The sequence below is a fragment of the Solanum dulcamara genome, chromosome 11 (genome assembly GCF_947179165.1).
Source record: "Solanum dulcamara chromosome 11, daSolDulc1.2, whole genome shotgun sequence".
NCBI classification, from domain to species: domain Eukaryota; kingdom Viridiplantae; phylum Streptophyta; class Magnoliopsida; order Solanales; family Solanaceae; genus Solanum; species Solanum dulcamara.
Genome location: NC_077247.1, coordinates 31,238,925 through 31,257,796, shown reverse-complemented (window position 1 = coordinate 31,257,796; position 18,872 = coordinate 31,238,925).

Genomic DNA, 18,872 nt, shown 5'->3' with positions numbered 1-18,872 from the left:
ATTATGGTCATTTAACAACTCTCATAATTTACTTACTTTGGACTAAAAAAAAATTCACTTGAAAAGACAATCTTTTAAGGCTTAGAGCCTGTTTGACAGTGTTGCTAAAAATTCACTTGAAAAGACAATCTTAAGGCTTAGAGCCTGTTTAACATTGTTACTAAAAATTGTTTATTTTTATAAGCAATTTTTGAAATAGCTTTTCAGGATAATATTTTTTTAAAAAAATAATAATTTGTGTTTGGCTAATTTATTTAAGAAGTGATTTTGATAAGCAGATTGTGTTTGACTAATTTTTTTTAAAAAATGTCTTTGAAAAGTTAAATTACTAAAAATGGCAAGTATCAATGTATTTTTAATAATAAGATGATTTTATAGAGAGAAACTATTTTAAATATAAATATATATATATATATATATATGTATATATATATATATATAATTTTTAATTAAATTTTAATTTTTATTAAATTAAAATGTACATATTTAAATTTTCAATCTATTATACATAGATAAATAAAAAAATATTAAAATTGATACTATATTAACATGATTATTTATATATAATTAAAAATATCAAGCAAAATAAATTTAAAAACTATTTCACAAATTAAATTACCACATACAAAAAATTCACCACAAAAATAACTAGAGTCCTTCATACATCAAAAAAATTCAACGATTTAAATATAAAATAATAATATATAAACATAAAATAAAATAAAATTTTATTATATAAAAATAAAAAATAAATTCTTAAATGACACTTAACCAAACTTATGAGAGATGTTAATTAATTAATAAGGAATACATTGGTAAATACGTATATATGGACGGAATAGTTTGGTCTTAAAAAAATAATTTTCTACTTTTACTTCTATTTTTTTTAAGATTCAATTTTTTTAACTTGTTCCCAATAACTGAAAAACTATTTTTTGCTTCCATTTAAAAGCAGTTTTACTAATTTATCAAATGCCATGATTTTTTTTAAAAAAGGTTTTTTCTCTCAAAATAAGTGTTTTCGGCTCTCAAAAGCAATGCCAAACAGGTTCTTAACTACATAAATGCTAGTACTTTTTAATACCCATATGAAAGTGTTTTTCTTTTTTTTACTATGTAGTAGTTTTAAAGAATTTAAAAAGGTAATTATAATCCCTAATTTAATGGTATAACAATTATCAGTTTAGCTTAAATTAAGGATTCTTTTTCATCCCTAAGTAAAATATCATAAAAAGAATACCAAATATTTTTCTCTCTATATATATATAAATAAATGGGTGAAAATTATTTACACCCTTCAACTTTACTTTAAAAATCAAAATCCCCCCTTAACTTTGAGAAATAGTCATTCTCCCCCCTTTTTGCATAATTGACTTTCTATATGACTATTCTATCCTTACATTATCAATTTGTTTTTAAAAAATCATAGTATTTATGTTATTTAATGAATATAAAAACATCCTATAAAAATATAAATGTTATCCAAAAAAAAAGTGAGAAATTTTGATTGTGTATAAAAAAAATGTTGTTCTATGATGGAAACAATGAACTCATAATTTTTTTTAAAATTAATTTTAGCAAAATTTGTAATGTGATAACCTTATAAACATATTTCGATGCTGTAACGGCCTATTCCGTCGTTACTGAAAATATCAGTGATAAAGGTACGAATCTCATTCGTTATAGGGTTAGCATCAATTCCTTGGTATGTGAGTGTTAGTTATGAATAAAGGTAATACAATGCCCATATCACAAAGTTAAGTTGAAAGTGCCCTTACCAATTTAGTTTCGAGCTTAAGTTTAAACTAAGTCAACTTCAAACGAGTACTCCTCCTAAAATATAAAATATAATGGGGCTCAATGCCCACCAAATTAAAGATTTCTAAGTCTTCTTTCCAACGCCACCGACCTTTCGTTAATCCAATTTCAGAGTAAAAAGTTATGATCAATTTACTGAAGATTGTCTATGCCAAAAAGTTGAGGACGCTATAGCGGGAATTAGGTCGCTATAGTGGAGCCGCTACAACAGGCTACGAGCAGTTAAATGTAGTTTTCAGACCTAAAACGTTATTTTACTCCCAAAACTCATTCAAAGTTAGGCTAGAGCAAGGGAGGAGCAATATCTTCAGTTTTCCATTGATTCCCTCCTTCAAGGTAAGTCCTTCCATCAATCTAACACTCATTTGATTCTTTAATCCTTAAAATAACATTAGACTGATCATGGTAGGGGTAGAAAGATAACCTGTTTGAGTTAAAGTGAATCAATAGATTGAAAATCCCTTGAATTTGAGTTAGTATTGATAGATTATGTCCTTGGAACTAGAAATTGATCTAATCATTTCAATATATAAAGTTTTTGAGTAGATTGGAGAGTAGAACTAGTGGTTTGAATTCCAAAGTATTTGTTGGAAGAGTAGTTTATTAATTACTCTAATAATTGTTATTATTAAGTGATTTAGCCTTCAGAAATGTGAAGAAAAAGGAAGATCATTAGCGACACAGCTTACTTGTTGCAGTAGTTTGGCGCCCAGATAAGCTAGGTTTTCTTAAGCGAGTAGTTATAAAACTGTTCTCATTGCATAATATATTGTGAATTGATGGGAGACATCATGCCTAGGCTTTCATACACGGAGTCTAGATGGATAAATGCGTTGTTATCGTTGTTTAGGATAGGAGTATACTATGTGGGTTATGATTATTTTGTGACTAGCGGTGGTTGTCTAGTTCTTGATTGTTAACCTTGATAATTCTTATTGAGATGATTGATGATTCTTTTAAGGTTTATGTGTAATACAATTGTTGGTTTATAATAAGATCCTAAGAATTGTGGTAATTGAGGGGGAAGAGAATGAACAAGAAGAGTATTCTAATTCATGGGATTAGGGAGGTAATTCCTGGGAAAGAATGGGTAGGCATAAGGGGGTCAAGTATTGGGATAGTGATACATAAGTGTGTGTGTATATGTGTGTATGTTTGTGTGTGTTCATATTGACTATTCTATGTGAAATACTTGTGTAATAAAAATTCAGGAAATAAAAGGTGAATGTGAAATGACTTCATGTTGATAATCTCATGCAATAAGCCCGAAGATTTATTTGTGGCTTCAAGTGTGGTTGTTGCATTGTGGTTGTGATTGTATTGTATGTTGATTATTGGATTGGGTACCACATTGATATATTTGGATCGATTACCACACCGGTACAATTAGAATAGATACCACATCAGTACACTAACAGTTTGTGTGTGGGTTCCATGAGAGAACTAAGTTGGTTGTTGTTTTCCTATTTATGTTATTTATGCCTATCAATTGTTTCTTTTGTATTGCATGCATGATATATGATTAGAGAAAAGGAAAGTACATACTTTGAAATGATAAATGTTGTCATTCGCATAAGATCAATGTATTTACTTGGGTGTAAAAGTGTGATTGTAATTCATGGTGTTTGTGTTAGTGATACATGATATCACTAGTTGCCTCGGATACCACACCTGGTACAGATTATCATTTTATTGGCTTAGATACCACGCCTGGTATGAATTTGAATGTGTATTGGTTCTTTGAGTGGATCGGGTAGTAAGTGATCATGTGGGACATGTTTCATGTATTTATTAGGTCAAGACTTGAGACGGAGAGTCTATTTCTGATATTGACTTGTTGTGATATGTGTTAGACATGTTGATCCATGAATGGTCGGGTTGTTATGTTTAAATGCTGGAATAGTTCTTGTGTAGATCAAGATTACATGTTAAACACCATAGGCTATGTCTTAAGATCCTTAAGTGGTCCGAGTTACTTGAAAGGTGAGTGAGACTAAGGTATGGCTAAGCGTGATGGTCTGTTCATGTCTCATATGATGATTAAGTCAAGTTGATGACAGAAAAGCCTTAGTGCGTATAAAGTGTTAGTCTTGCTGAGCCTTAGAATGTAGAAAGTGTTAGGATTAAAAAGTGTTAGTGTGTATATGGGTTAGGCTTAGGAAACCTTAGTGTGTAAGAAAAGTTAGGCTTGAAAAGCGTTAGTATGTAGAAAGGGTGAGGCTTGGAAAACCTTAGTGTAGTATAAAGGGTAGGCTTGAAAAAGCCTTAGCATAACAAGAGAGTGGAATGATTAAATGATACAGTTGGCAGGGGAAGAAGGTAGAAAGTTAGGATCAAAGTATACTTGTCATGAGTAGTGAATTGGGGATAGTAGGAGTACGGTGACTAGGTTTGGAGTGCATAACTATTGTCTTGCATGTTTTCTTTCTGACTGTTTACATGATATTATATGGTGAGTTAGTGTTGATCGAGTACATATTATTTTTACTGATACTATTCATACGATGACACTTGACATAGTCTGGTTGCAGGGTCAATGATGTTTCTTAGGTAAAAACGATGATGATCTCGAACAGGTTTTACTTTTTTCTGCCTCTACTGAAAGTTGTGTTTATTCTATTGTAATTATTTTATTTCTTTATAAGCTCTTGTACCTGTTTAGACTAGTTTCTTGGGAGGAATTTTTTGGTACTTTTCAAGAGAATTTTTGTTGTATTTCTCAAGTTCTTATATTGAAATGATAAGTTTGAAATCTTTCTTATTGTTATAAAAAGGAATCGTGGTGTTTTTAACTATTTCGCATGTTTTATTTTAAAAATGGGTAGAAGAGTTCTCCTATCTAGGTGTTATAATAGGTGTTGGCACGATCGGTGCATTAGATTATGACAATTTGTTATTAGAGCCTACGTTATCGATCTCCCAGTGCAAGAGCAAATGTCAAATAAAATCCTGAAGAGACTGGTACTAGTTGACTAAAAAGAGTACTTCTTATAGTGTGTTGACGTCCATATTTAATCTTCATATGAAGCATTATAGGAAGTCGTTCCACTTCTTCACTCCTTTCGTGTGATTTTTTGCTTGTGGCATGGGTTGATTCCAATTGGTATCTCAAATTTCAATTGGTATCTCAACATAATAATTGAATACCGTAGCTGTGACTGAAGGGACACAAACAAAGAAATTAAAATCGAAAAGGTTCCAATTGGTATCTGACCCTTAGAGGTTGCATATATGCAGAGATGATCGGCTAATGATCATCTTGAAGCAAAATAAGTTAGTAATTTTGACCTAATTGTGTGTTGAAGCTTGAGACTTGTGATTATGAACATTGCATTACTTGTATGATTGCAAATGTGTGGTGTGTAATTGTTTGAATGGAAAAAAGTCAAAATTACCCTTCAACTATTTGAAATAGAGCGTATATACCCTTAAACTATATTATAGCTCAAAAATACCCTTTCCTTATATTATTGGCTAAAAAATACCCTTTACATCATATTATTGGCTCACTTGTACCCCTCTGTTTGACGAAATGAAATATGGAATCCCATGTGTATTAATTTACGTCACGTAAGATCTTCATATAAGCACCCCACCCCACCCTACTCTATCAATTAAAAGACCTAAATCCACCCATTAAAAGACCCAAACCCATCCTTGACTCTCGTAGTTATGGTTTTCTTGACTTTCATAGTTATGTCTGTCATAATTACTTTGCAACAGTTTTTAAGAAAACTATTAATTGGCTATTTAAGTTGCTAAACTATAGTTTTTATCCAGTAGACATAGCTAACAAAGGGTGATAGGTTTAATTTTTCAAAATGACAATTAAGCAAATGTGCTACCTAATCAAGCAAGTGCTTTTCTAAGAAGAAGATGGGTGCGGTCGAGCCAGAAGTGAGCTGCAGAGAAATATAATCGTATGTCAAACGTGATTCATAGATTCTTGGGAAGTAGCTGAAGTGTTCTTCCTAAACCTATACCAAAAACCAGGGGTGTCTGACTGCCGCAAATTGTTACAGAAGTTGCTTAAAAACTGCTGCAAATTAATTGTGGCAGCTAATTACAAGAGTCAAGGAAACCATAACTATGGGAGTCAAGGATGGATTTGGGTCTTTGAAATGATGGGGTGTGGTGGAGTGCTTATGTGGAGATCCTAGGTGACGTAAATTAATACACATGAGATGCCACATTTCATTCCGTCAAACAAAGGGGTAGAAATGAGCCAATAGTATGACGTGAATGATATTTTTGAGCCAATAGTATGACATGAAGGTTATTTTTGAGCCAGAATATAGTTTAAGGGTATATGTGCTCTATTTTGAATAGTTGAAGGGTAGTTTTGGCCATTTTCCATTATTTAAATTACTGTGAAATTTGTGGTCAGGGAAAGGTCATAACTTAATTATCTGTAGTGATTTAGTAATAATTTTCTATGTGAATAGATGAGCATTTTATATTGAGAATTGTGCATGGAATTATCGTTGATAAAATGAATAGGGGACATAATAATTTGTGACTGTGGAGAAACTCCAATTTTCGGACAGTCAAAATTTAATTGGAAACCATAGAGAAAAAGGGCTATTGACGTGTATAGAAGAATTTGTTGTTATGAAAGATTTTTTTTGTATGTTTCATAATTGGTTTTAAATAATGTAATGCCGAGTTCTTGTCTATACATTGCTGAATTTGATCTTGAAATTATGTTAAAATCCATAATATGCTTTCAGGTGTTAAGATTTAAAAAAGGAAAAGGAAATGAAGGAATTTTACAAAAAATGGTAAATGTTTTGGGTTGTTGTTGTTGGGGGTCGTCATAACGGTCTGCAAGTCGCTATAGCAAAATGGGCAGGGCAAAATCCTTGTCCTATTTTTTCTTGTTTTACTTTTTATTGTGAGTTGTTTGAATTCATTAGTTGAGTTGTGAGCTATTGAATGAATTATAAAGATTAGCATCTATGTGCGATAAAAGGAAAAAATAGATATGGTAGCTCTAGACATAAAGGTTATTGATTTGATGTGGGTGATGTTGTCTAGTTGAGGTATCATATATATATATATATATATATATATATATTTAAACATCAGACCTTATTTGACTCGGTGATTTTATCCTTGATTGAGTAACTACTTACGTTGGTAAAATTATGTTTGTCCATTATTGAAAATAGTCACTCATGCAGTATTTGACAAAATAACTCGTAATTGGCTGAATAGTATTTGACATTGCTCATAGACTTATTTTATGAGAATGATCATTGACTGATAGTAGCCCTTGAAAATGGTATAGCAAAATTACGGAGAATTTGAAATAAGTTGGATTATTCATGATCAATGATTCTTAGTAATAGGGTCGTTGGGGAGTGAGGTTAGTAAATAATTTCTTGATCAATCATATCTTTTTTGTTGGTCATGATAATACCTTTTCGTTATGGCTCATTGGGTGGTGGTGATGTGCTCATTGTATTATTAGTTTGGGTGTAAGTGTCAAGGTAAAGTTCTCTCTAGGATGAAAGTTGACAAAAATCTCAGGCTAGTAAGTGCCCGGGTAAAGTTCTCCCTAGAATAAGAGTTGACAAAAATCTCAGGCAATGATGAGTTTCAATAAAATTTGTGTTGTATGGTTCAGAGATATTTGGTGTCTCGAGGTAGCATTTGAGAAAATTAAGATGGTATTATGATATGTGAGGGACATAGTATCCCATAGAGACTTTTGAAATGGAGTTTGAGTTAGTAGAACTTCAGATATAGCGCTTGACATAAATGGATTAATTTGGAATGTTGAAATCTGAGTTTTGTGTTGTATATTTGGCCAAAATTGAAACTGTTCGGGGTTTCTGTTTTGTCCATTATATTTACAATATTTTTGTTTTGGCATATTGATGAGGCCCCTGATTACTTGGGCGCTTGGGGAAAGAGTTTCTCTACATAGTTTGTGCTACTGAAAAGGAAAATTCTTTGATCAAATGGATTAGTAATAATTACAGCTGAGTTTTTGATACATCGAGGGAAATGTAATTTCAGTGATTTGTGTACAACTAAATTTGCATTGTCATAATATGGGCGTTAAGGTTCAAAATTCTGACCCACTTCTTTCACTCCAGAAAAGTGATCATTTGGGGATGAACAATGGACAAATTGATATCTCTTGTAATGACTTATTCCATCATTACTTAAAATATCTATGGTAAAGGTATATGAATCTCATTTATATTAGGATTAAGATTAATCCTTTGTATATGAGTGCATTAATTATAAATTAAGGTCATACAATGCCCCTATCACAAAGTTAATTTGAAAGTGTCCTTATCGATTTTGTTTTGTGCTTAAATTTAAACTAAGGTCAATTTCAAATGAGTATTCCTTATAGAATATAAGGATTTATGGTGCGCAATACCTAAACGATCTCTGAGTCTTCTTTCCAATGCCACTAACCACTCGTTAATCCACTTTAGGAGTAAAAAGTTATGACTATTTTGTTGAAGATTGTCCGTGCTGAAAAATTGAGGCTGCTATAGTAGGAATTAGGTGCTATAGCAAGGCCTATACAATAGGCTATATACAGTTAAATGCAATTTTCAAACCTAAAATAATTTTTTACTCTCAAAACTCGTTCAAAGTCAGGCTAGAGCAAGAAAAAGGGCGTTTTCTTCAGTTTTTCATTGAGTTTCTTCTTCAAGTTAAGTCCTTCCATCAATCTAACACTCATTTGATTTTTTAATCCTTAGAATAATATTGGATTGGTTATGGTGGGGGTAGAAAGTTAACCAAGGTAGAATTTTCTGATGTAACATGAATTAATGGATTGAAGATCCCTTGAATTTGAGTTAGTGCTGATAGATTATGTCCTTGAGACTAGAAATTGATCTAATCATTCTAAAATATAGAGTTTTTGAGTAGATTGCAGGGCAGAACTAGTGAGTTTGAATTTTAAAGCATTTTTTGAAAAAGCATTTTATTAATTACTGTTATAATTGTTATTATTAGATGATTTAGCCTTCAAAAACATAAAGAAGAAGGAAGATCATCAATGACACAACTTACATGTTGTAGCAGTTTGGCTTTCAAGTAGGCTAGGTTTTCTTAACTGAGTAGTTATAGACTTTTTTGCATTGCATAATATATTGTGAATCGATGGGAGACATCATGCCTAGCCCTTTGGGTATGGAGTGTGAATGGATAAATGTGTTGTTATTGTTGTTTGGGATAGAAATGTACTATATGGGTTATGATTATTCTGTGACTAGTGATGGTTGTCTGGTTCATGATTGTTAACCTTAATAATTCTTGTTAAGATAGTTGATGGTTCTTTTAAGGTTTATAAGTAATGAAATTTGTTGGGTTATACTAAGATCCCGAGACGTGGTAATCTAGGGGGAACATAATGAACAAGAAGAGTATTTTAATTAATGAGATTAGGTAGGTGATTCTTGGGAAATAATAGGTACTCATAAGGGGGTCCAATATTGTGATAGTGATACATTAGTGTATATATATGTGTGTGTTCATGTTGACTGTTCTATGTGAAATACTTGTGTAATACATATATAGGGAATAAAGGGTGAATGTGAAATGACTTCATGTTGATAATGTTGTTCAATGAACCTATTGATTTACTTGAGGCTTCAAGTGTGATTGTTGCATTATGGGTATGATTGTGCTGTGTGTTGATTTTAAATTGGGTATCATATTGGTAAATTTGGATTGGATACCACACTGGCACAATTGAAACGAGTACCACGCCAGTATACTAAAATATTGTGTTGTTCCATAAGAGAACCGATTGATTGTTATTTTTCGTTTATGTTATATATGCTTGTCAATTGTTTCGTTATTATTGCATGCATGATATATAAAAAAGGGCAGCCCGGTGCACTTAGTATATTATTGCCCGGTGCAATCAATATTATTGCATGCATGATATATAATTAGGGAAAAAGAAAGAACATGTTGAAATGATATTTACTTGGGTGTACAAGTGTGATTATATTCATGGTGTTTATGATTGTGATACATGGTATCATCGGTTGGCTTGGGTACCACGTCCGGTACATGTTATTATTTTATTGGCTCAGATACCACACCTGGTACAAATTTGATTGTGTTTGGTTCGTTAAGTGGATCTGATAGTTTGTGATCATGTGGGACATGTTTTATGTGTTTATTAAGTCAAGACTTGAAATTGAGAGTTTATTTCTGTTGTTGAATTGTTGTGATATGTGTTATATATGTTGGTCTATGAGTGGACGGATTATTGTGTTTAAATATTGTAATGGTTCTTGTGTAGACCAAGATTGCATATTAAACATTATAGGCTATGTCTTAAGGATCTTTAAGTGGTCCGAGTTACTTGAAAGGTGAGTGAGACTCAGTTATGGGTGAGCGTGATAGTCTTTTCATGTCTCATGTGATGATTAGGTCAGGTTGATAACCGAAAAGCCTTAATTTGTATAAAGTGTTAGGCTTAGGAAGCCTTAGTTTGTATATAGTGTTAAGCTTGAAAAGCCTTAGTATGTATAAGAATTAGGCTTGGGAAGCCTTAGGGGTCGTTTGGTTTGAATACAAGTTATGATGAGATTAATTATGTTGGATTAGTTATGATGGGATAAGTTGCGATGAGATTATTTCTTATTGAGTATTTGATTTGTTGTATTCAAATATTGTGATGAGATTATTTTTTATTGAGTATTTGATTTGTTGTATTCAAAATAATAAGCATTGCATAAATTTTAAGAATAAGTGGTTTGTTTACAAAAATACTCTTCATTTTATTTAGTTTTTTATATTTTTTTTGCAAACTTTAGTTATTCAATATTCATTCTTAAAATGAAACTTTCATTTTCTTTAGCTTAAATACTTTTTGTGTGTACATTTTCATGATGTCCGTATGTATTTAAAAATAAAAATTACTTCTTATTTAATTTAAAAATAGAATTTCCATTTTAAGTTTGTTAAAGTAAAAAAAGATTTATGATAAATGAAAATATAAATAAACATAAGAATTAGTCAAATAAATTTATAAATAAAAATTATATTATATAATATAATTTTTTAACAGAAATAATATAAAGAATTGTCACAAAAATAAGGAGTGAAGGTTGTTAATGTTGTTATATATGGTATTAAAAATAATGTAACTATATATGAATGTGAAAAGTGAGGTAAAAAAGGATTTAAAGGGATAGCTTTGTCATTTATCTATTTTATCCTAGGATAGGTTATCCCGGAATTAGTATACCACCCAAAAGGATGAATAACTTATCCCAATACTAATTATTAATCTCGCGATAAGTTATCCAAACTTTTCAACAAAACAACAAATAAGTGCCACTATAATTTAATCCTAAGACTATTTGGTGTTATCCTTCACACCAAACGATCCCTTAGTGTTTAGAAAGGGTAAGGCTTGGGAAGCCTTAGTGTAGTTTAAAGGGTAGGCTTGAAAAAACGTTTGCATGATAAGAGATTAGATTGATTAAATGGAAAAGTTTGCAGCGAATGAGGTAAAACGTTGAAGTCAAAGTGTACTTATCATGGGTAGTGAATCGGGGATAGTAGGCCCATGATGACTAGGTTTAGAGTGCGTAATTATCGCCTTCCATATTTTTTTTTGATTATTTACATGATATTATGCAGCGAATTTGGGTTGATTGATGATGCCTACCAGTACATATTATTTGTTACTCATGTTATGCTACTTGACATAGTCTGGTTGAAGGGTCTGTGATGTTTCTTAGGTGAATACGATAATGATCTCCAACAACTTTTACTTCTCTCTGCCTCTGGTGGAAGCTGTGTCTATTTTATTGAAATTTTTTTATTTCTTTAAAAGCTCTTGTACCTGTTTAGACTAGTTTCTTGAGAGAAATTTACTAGTACTCTTCAAAAGGATTTTTGTTGTATTTCTCAAGTTCTTGTATTTAAATGGTAAATTTGAAATCTTTCTTATTGTTATAAGAGGAATCGTGGTGCTTTTAATTATTTTTTGTGTCTTATTTTAAAAATAGGCGAAAGGGTTCTCCTATCTAGATGTTGGAATATATTTCTGCATGATCGGTGTGTTGGATTGTGATAGATGCAAGTAATACAAAATAATTAATAAAAATAAAGTTATATATCATAACAATTTCTTAATCTATTATCTATTTATATTGTAAATAAAATTAAAATTAAAATTTTAAAAATATTTCATTAATGAAAATCAAAATATATTTATCTACATAGGTAATAGAAAATAAGAGATAGATAATACATAATTGTGCCCTTTAATGCACAAGTAGACGCTTAAACTTTTATAACATTGAACAAGTTGTAACGATCCGAATCGTCGTTACTAAAGGGAGATGAGAATCCGTAAAAATTAGGACATCTAGACCTGTACCATCCCGCCAGAGTGCATAGTCCCGCTACGGCGGCGCCGCTCTGGTGGGATGTGAGCCTTCAGAGCGGAATGGTCGGGGCAGAATTTAATGTCACGAATTCTTATTTCCCCCTCTTATTCCTATATGCCAGAAACCCTCAGAAGAATGCTCTAGACTTGGGAAAGGAGGAAGAAGGAGATTTCAGCACTGAAAAGGTTCCAATCGGCGGAATTCAGGCCTACTTTCACTATTTCGTTGTCTGGAAGCTAGGATTGAAGCTACAATGCCTCTCTACAAATGTTTGGCGCCCAGGTAGGCTACATTTATCTAATTGAGTAGTTGTAAATCTGTTCCCACATATTATATATATTGTAGTTGACAGGAAATTTCATGTCTAGGCCTTCGAGCATGGAGTTTGGATGGATGAATGTATTGTAATTGCTGTTTAGGGTAGGAATGTACCATGTGGGTATGATTATCTTGTGACTAGTGATGATAGTCCAGTTCTTAGTTGATAATTATAATACTAATTGTTGTTATGATTGATCTACGATCTGAAGATCGTAAAATCCACAATCTTGAATTGGCTATACAAAAGCGATGTCTTGAATAATAAAGGCTTAATGAAATATTGCTAATGAAGAAAAAGATAAAATGACACCAGTGAAATGACTAAAAGTGAGCATTTGAATGAATGAACTTGTTACTTGATTGAGCAACTATGCGAACTATTTATTGAGGACTGTGACAGTGATATTGGTTCGGGTGTCACATACCGACATATATATTGAATCGAGTGTCATGTTTTGACACATATATAGATTGGGTGTCACATTCCGACACACATATATATAAGATCAGGTGTCACATTCCAACAAATATATGGTTTGGGTATGGGTTCCATGAGAGAACCATTATGTGGCTATCATTTGTAAATTAATCTTGATTATATGATTAATGCTAAAGAACTAGCCCAGAAATAATTGAGCATGCCCATCTTGTGTAATAGTAGATATAAAAAAACCGAAGGTCCATGTGTTGTCATATTGAATGTGTAATTGAGAATTACCTTGTGAAACTGTATATTTCTCCTGAAATGGTAAATTGATAATGTGTGCATGTATATGCCTATTTGGATTATGTTTTGGGTGCTAGATGCATCCTCATAGTAGGTATAGGGTTGTGGGTAAACAAGTGGAAAGCAGTCAATGCGTTGTTAAGGGAGATTAATGACTTAAAGACAGGTATTGATGATATCCTGTGGGCATATGAGTTAAACAAGAGACTGGGAGGTTATTCGAGGTTTCTGTCTCCGGGCAGGCCGCCCTAATAGGAGAAATTTTGCTGTGGCGAGGCCGCTAGAATAGGATAGGTCCCGCCATGATGGTTCAGTATGGTTATGAGAAGAGACTTAGTCTACCAAATATTTTCCTCTTCTAAGTGAGATATTAATTATCCTAAGGCCATGTGTTGGTGTGAAAACTAAATATAGTGGATGAGTTAGACAGAGTTAGTAGTGGCCCATAGTTTGGAAACTTTTTTATGTGATAGAAGGGCTAGGTCTTGAACTATATCAGAGCTGACAGCGGACCAACTAGAAGGGATGAAAGTTAGGCTTGAACGACCTTAATGAGGTTAATGGGAATGGTAAGAGTTCTGCATAAGGTTTGGTGGTGAATCTTTTAAGAGCATGTTTTCTTCTTGTTAATTTTTTTATATTATGCGATGGGTATCGGGTTGACCGATGATTCCTACCTGTACATGTTGTTTGTATAGATACTACTCTTATTATGCCACTTGGCATAGTTTGGTTGCAGGATCAGTGATATTTCTTAGATGAAGACGAAGATGATTCTCCAACAACTTCTATTCTTCCTTCCTTATGGTAGGAGCTTTGTGTTGATATCATTTATAAATTGTACTCTTAGATGCTGTTATAACTATTTAGACTAGTATCCTTGAGGTGATAGAGTATTTCTTATAATAAATTTTAGAGTGTTGAAATTTGATTATGGTGTATTCTTGACTCTTTAGGCTGTTATTGTTATAAACGTTAAACTTCCGCATGATAATTTGTAAAGGTTCTCCTATCTAGGTGTTAGAGTAGGTGCCCTCACGACTCGGTGGGTTGGGTCGGGACAAGTAAGTGCATGGATGATCAATTGAGTGTCATCCATGAAGCAAACTAATTAAAAAAATTGACTTGTTTGTGTGATGTAGCCTTAAATTATGATTATGTGCAAAGTATTGCGTAAATAACTACCAAGGTGTGAAGTGTATTTTCCTGATATAATGTGATCATATGTATAGTATTGCCTGAAGTACCTGCAGTGTGTGAAGTATACTTGCATGAATGGTTGAAATTATGTGAGACCTGATTGCTTAGGTTTCTGTTAACTTGTTGTCAGAAAAGGGTTATAACTTGGTTATGTACAATGGTCTAGTGATAAGTTGTAATGTGATTGATGAATGAGTTGCTGACGTGTTAAATTTATACTTATGTAAGGAAATATAACTCTTAATTGCGCGTGGACTTACCATTGGTAAAGATGGTAATGGAAAAGAATGATTAATGGCTGTAGAGAAACTCTAATTTTGGGACAGTCAAAATTGGTTGGGAACCATATGAGAAAAAGGCTATTGTTGCATAATAGCAGAATTTGTTGTTATGAAAGATCTCCTTAACATGTTTCATAACTGATTTTAAATAATGTGATGCTTAATTTTGGTCTATGCATTGCTTGAGTTGATCTTGGAATTATGTTAGAGGCCTTAATACAATTTCATGTGTTTACTAGAGTTAAGACTTGAGTCTAGAAGTTTGGGTTATGTCATACTTGTGATCATGATTATTTTAGCTATTGGATTGAGTTTATGGGGATTCAAGACTATAGTGTTGGTAAATTATGTTTCTAATTGTCTTGATTGTTTAAGATATGGGATTGAGTTTACGGGAACTCAATGCCTTAGTTGTTTCTATGTTGTGCTTCTATTTATTATGATGTATTTGGGTTAAGATGAGTGAAGAACAAATTCCTAGCATGTTCTTGCGCCAAGATAATGGGGAAAAGCTTTTCAAATGTGTAGTGCTGGATTTGACTCTAGGATAGACCCCGTTGAAATTTTGCTAAGAGATTCAAATTGGATTAATCCATAACCATAAGAGTCAATAAAGGGATTTAGGACAGGAAATACTCCTAGGGAAAGTCTTCCTGAGAATCTATCCCTATAATCGTCGCTAGAGTGGGCCCTCCAGAGCGGGAAACATCCCTTCAAAGCGGGACAGGGCGAGACAAAATCTCAGTCTTGTCTTCCATGTTTTACTTTATCCCACCCTTCTGCTCTATAATGAGTAATAGTTAATTCTCATTTTCAGACCAGTGCATAGTAATAGAGAACTGGTGGTTGTCAAGTTAGATAGATGATTGAGGTAGGTGATGGTTTTATTTCCCGTATGTATTTTTTGTATTTGTTAAATTTCTTCATGATATGCACATGTGTATATGAATAGGGAAACATGCTATATTTTATGTGAGATGATCACTTGCTGGCCTATTTTGTGATGAACCTGTTTTTGTTGACATAATATTGAATATTGAATGTAATTGTGGCTGTTTGTATGTTGGGATTGGGTGTTACATTCTGACATATAAATTTAATTGAGTGTCATATGCCGATACATATTTAGATCGAATGTCATATTTCGACATAAACCTTGGACTAGATGTCATGTTTTGACATAAATAGGTACTTATAGGTCCCATGAGAGGACCCTTTATTGAAAATGCATGATTTTGACAAGGGTGTGAATCCTATGATATGCCTTGATAGTCTCATTGTGATAGTGAATTTCTTGAACTTTTTGTTCTTCATTGATGTGTGAACATGCCGAATTACATTTATTCTTGGATCATGTGATGAGATAGAAAGTGTGATACCGGGATCATTGCCAATGAATGCGATTGATGCTCAATTATTGATTGTGAATGAGCATCCTTATAAACTTAATTGTGGTCTATTGATTCTTGTGTTTGATTTGTGAGATATCTTGTAGTTATTGCTCTTTGAGTAGGGATGATGTGCTAGTTATAGCACTGGTTAGGGTGTAAGTACCTGGGTAAAATTTTCCCTAATATGAGAGTTGACAAGGCTCTAGTTAGCATAGAATCTAAAGAACCTTATGAATTGGGTGGTTTAGAGATGTTTGACAGTCTCGAGGTATAGTGATTGAGAAAAATTTAAGGTGGTATCATGATATACAAGGGACGTAATAGCCCATAGAAACTTTTGAAATGGATTTCGGGTTGGTAAAACTTCAGGTGTAGTGTTTGACGTAAAGGGGTTAGTCTAGGATGTGATTCTTTCCCTAAGTTATAGTGTTGTTTCACCATTGGTTTCAGAGGACTCTTAGATCAGCTCGTGTCCTTTCCTTCGTGTTATTTTTTGAGGACAAACGAGGGGTAAATTGGTACTATTGTAACAACCTGAATCATCGTTACTAAGAGGAGATGGGAACCCATAAAAATTAGGACATTTGGACCCGTACCATCCTGCTAGAGCGGGCATAGTCCCGTTACGGCGGCGCCGCTCTAGCAGGATGTGAACTGCAAAGCGAGATGGTCGAGGCAAAACTTAATATCACGAATTCTTATTTTCCCCTCTTTTTCCTAAGTGCCAAAAAGAGGCGAGAGTTTCCCCAGAAACTCTCAGAAGGCTGCTTTAGGCTTGGAAAAGGAGGAAGAAGGAGATTTCATCACAGGAAAGATTCCAATCGGCGGAATTTAGGCCTACTTTCACCGTCCCATTATTCGGAAGCTAGGATTGAAGCCACAATGCCTCTCTACAAATGCTTGGCACCCAGGTTGGTTAGGTTTATCTAATTGAGTAGTTGTAAATCTGTTCTCACACATTTTATATTATAGTTGATGGGAGATTTCATGCCTAGGCCTTCGAGCACGAAGTTTGGATGGATGAATGTATTCTTATTATTGTTTAGGGTAAGAATGAACCATGTGGGTATGATTATCCTGTGACTAGTGATGATAGTCTAGTTTTTGGTTGATAACTATAATACTGATTGTTGATATGATTGATGGTCCTTGTAAATATTAAGCTGAAAGAAATTATCGGGTTAGATTGAGATCCTAAGGCTTGTGATAATCAAGGGGCGGTCTATGTCAATATATGGGACATATACATAGATTTATATGTGTGAGTTCATATTGATGGTTCTATGTGAAATATCCGAGTAATGTGAATCATAAAGTAAAGGGAGAAGGTGATTAATTTAGTATTGATAAATCTCATGCCATGAACCTGTTAATTATTTGTGGCTATAGGTTATGGTTAGTCTATATAATAGAGAGACTCTCAATAGTGATTGAGTAAGGTTATGACATCTTTTATATATTTAATTTTTTTGGTTGAGTGGTTGATCTGTTATTATGATTGATCTACAATCCCAAGACCGTGAAATCTACAATCTTAAATTGGTTATATCAAAAGTGATGCCTTGAATAATGAAGGCTTGTTGAAATATTGTTAATGAAGGAAAAGATAAAATGACACCAGTGAAATAACTAAAAGTGAGTATTTGCATGAATGAGCCTGTTACTTGATTATACAACTATGCGAACTATTTATTGAGGAGTGTGATTGTGATATTGGATTGGGTGTCACGTACCGACATCTATATTGGATCGGGTGTCACGTTCTGACACTATATATAAGATCGAATATCATGTTTCGACACATATATAGTTTGGGTATGAGTTTCATGAGAGAACCATTGTGTGGCTATCATCTTTAAATTGATCTTGACTATATGGTTAATGATAAAGAGCTGGTCCAGACATAATTGAGCATGTTCATCCTGTGTAATAGTTGATATGAAAGAATCGAAGGTCCATGTGTTGCCATGTTGACTGTTGTAATTGAGAATTACCTTGTGAAACTGTATATTTCTCCTAAAATAGTAAATTAATAATGTGTTCATGCATATGCCTATTCGGATTATGTGTTGGGTGCTAGATGCATCCGCATAGTAGGTATAAGGTTGTGGGTAAACAAGTGGAAAGCAGTCAATGCGTTGTTACTGGATATTAATGACTTAAAGACAAGTATTGATGATGACTTGTGGGCACATGAGTTAAACAAGGGATTAGGAGGTTATTCAGAGTTTCTGTCTCCGGGCAGCCGCCCTTGCGTGAAGAATCCTGCTGTGGCGAAGTTGCTAGAGTGGAATAGGCTCCGCTATGATGGGCCAATATGGTTATGAGAAGAGCCTTAGTCTACCAAATGTTTTTCTCTTCCAAGTGAGATGTTAATAATCCTAAGGCCATGTGTTGGTGTGAAAACTAAATATAGTGGACGGGTTAGACAGAGTTAGTAGTGGGTCATAGTTTGGAAACTTCTTTATGTGATAGAAGGGTTAGGCTTAGATCTATATCAGAGCTGGCAGCGGACCAACTAGAAGGGATAAAAATTAGGCTTGAATGACCTTAATGAAGTTAATGGGAATGGTAAGAGTTCTGCATAAGGTTTGATGGTGAATCTTCTAAGAGCATGTTTTCTTCTTGTTGATTTATTTATATTATGCGATGGGTATCAGATTGACCAATGATGCCTACCAGTACGTGTTGTTTGTACTGATACTACTCTTGTTATGCCACTTGGCATAGTCTGGTTGCAGGT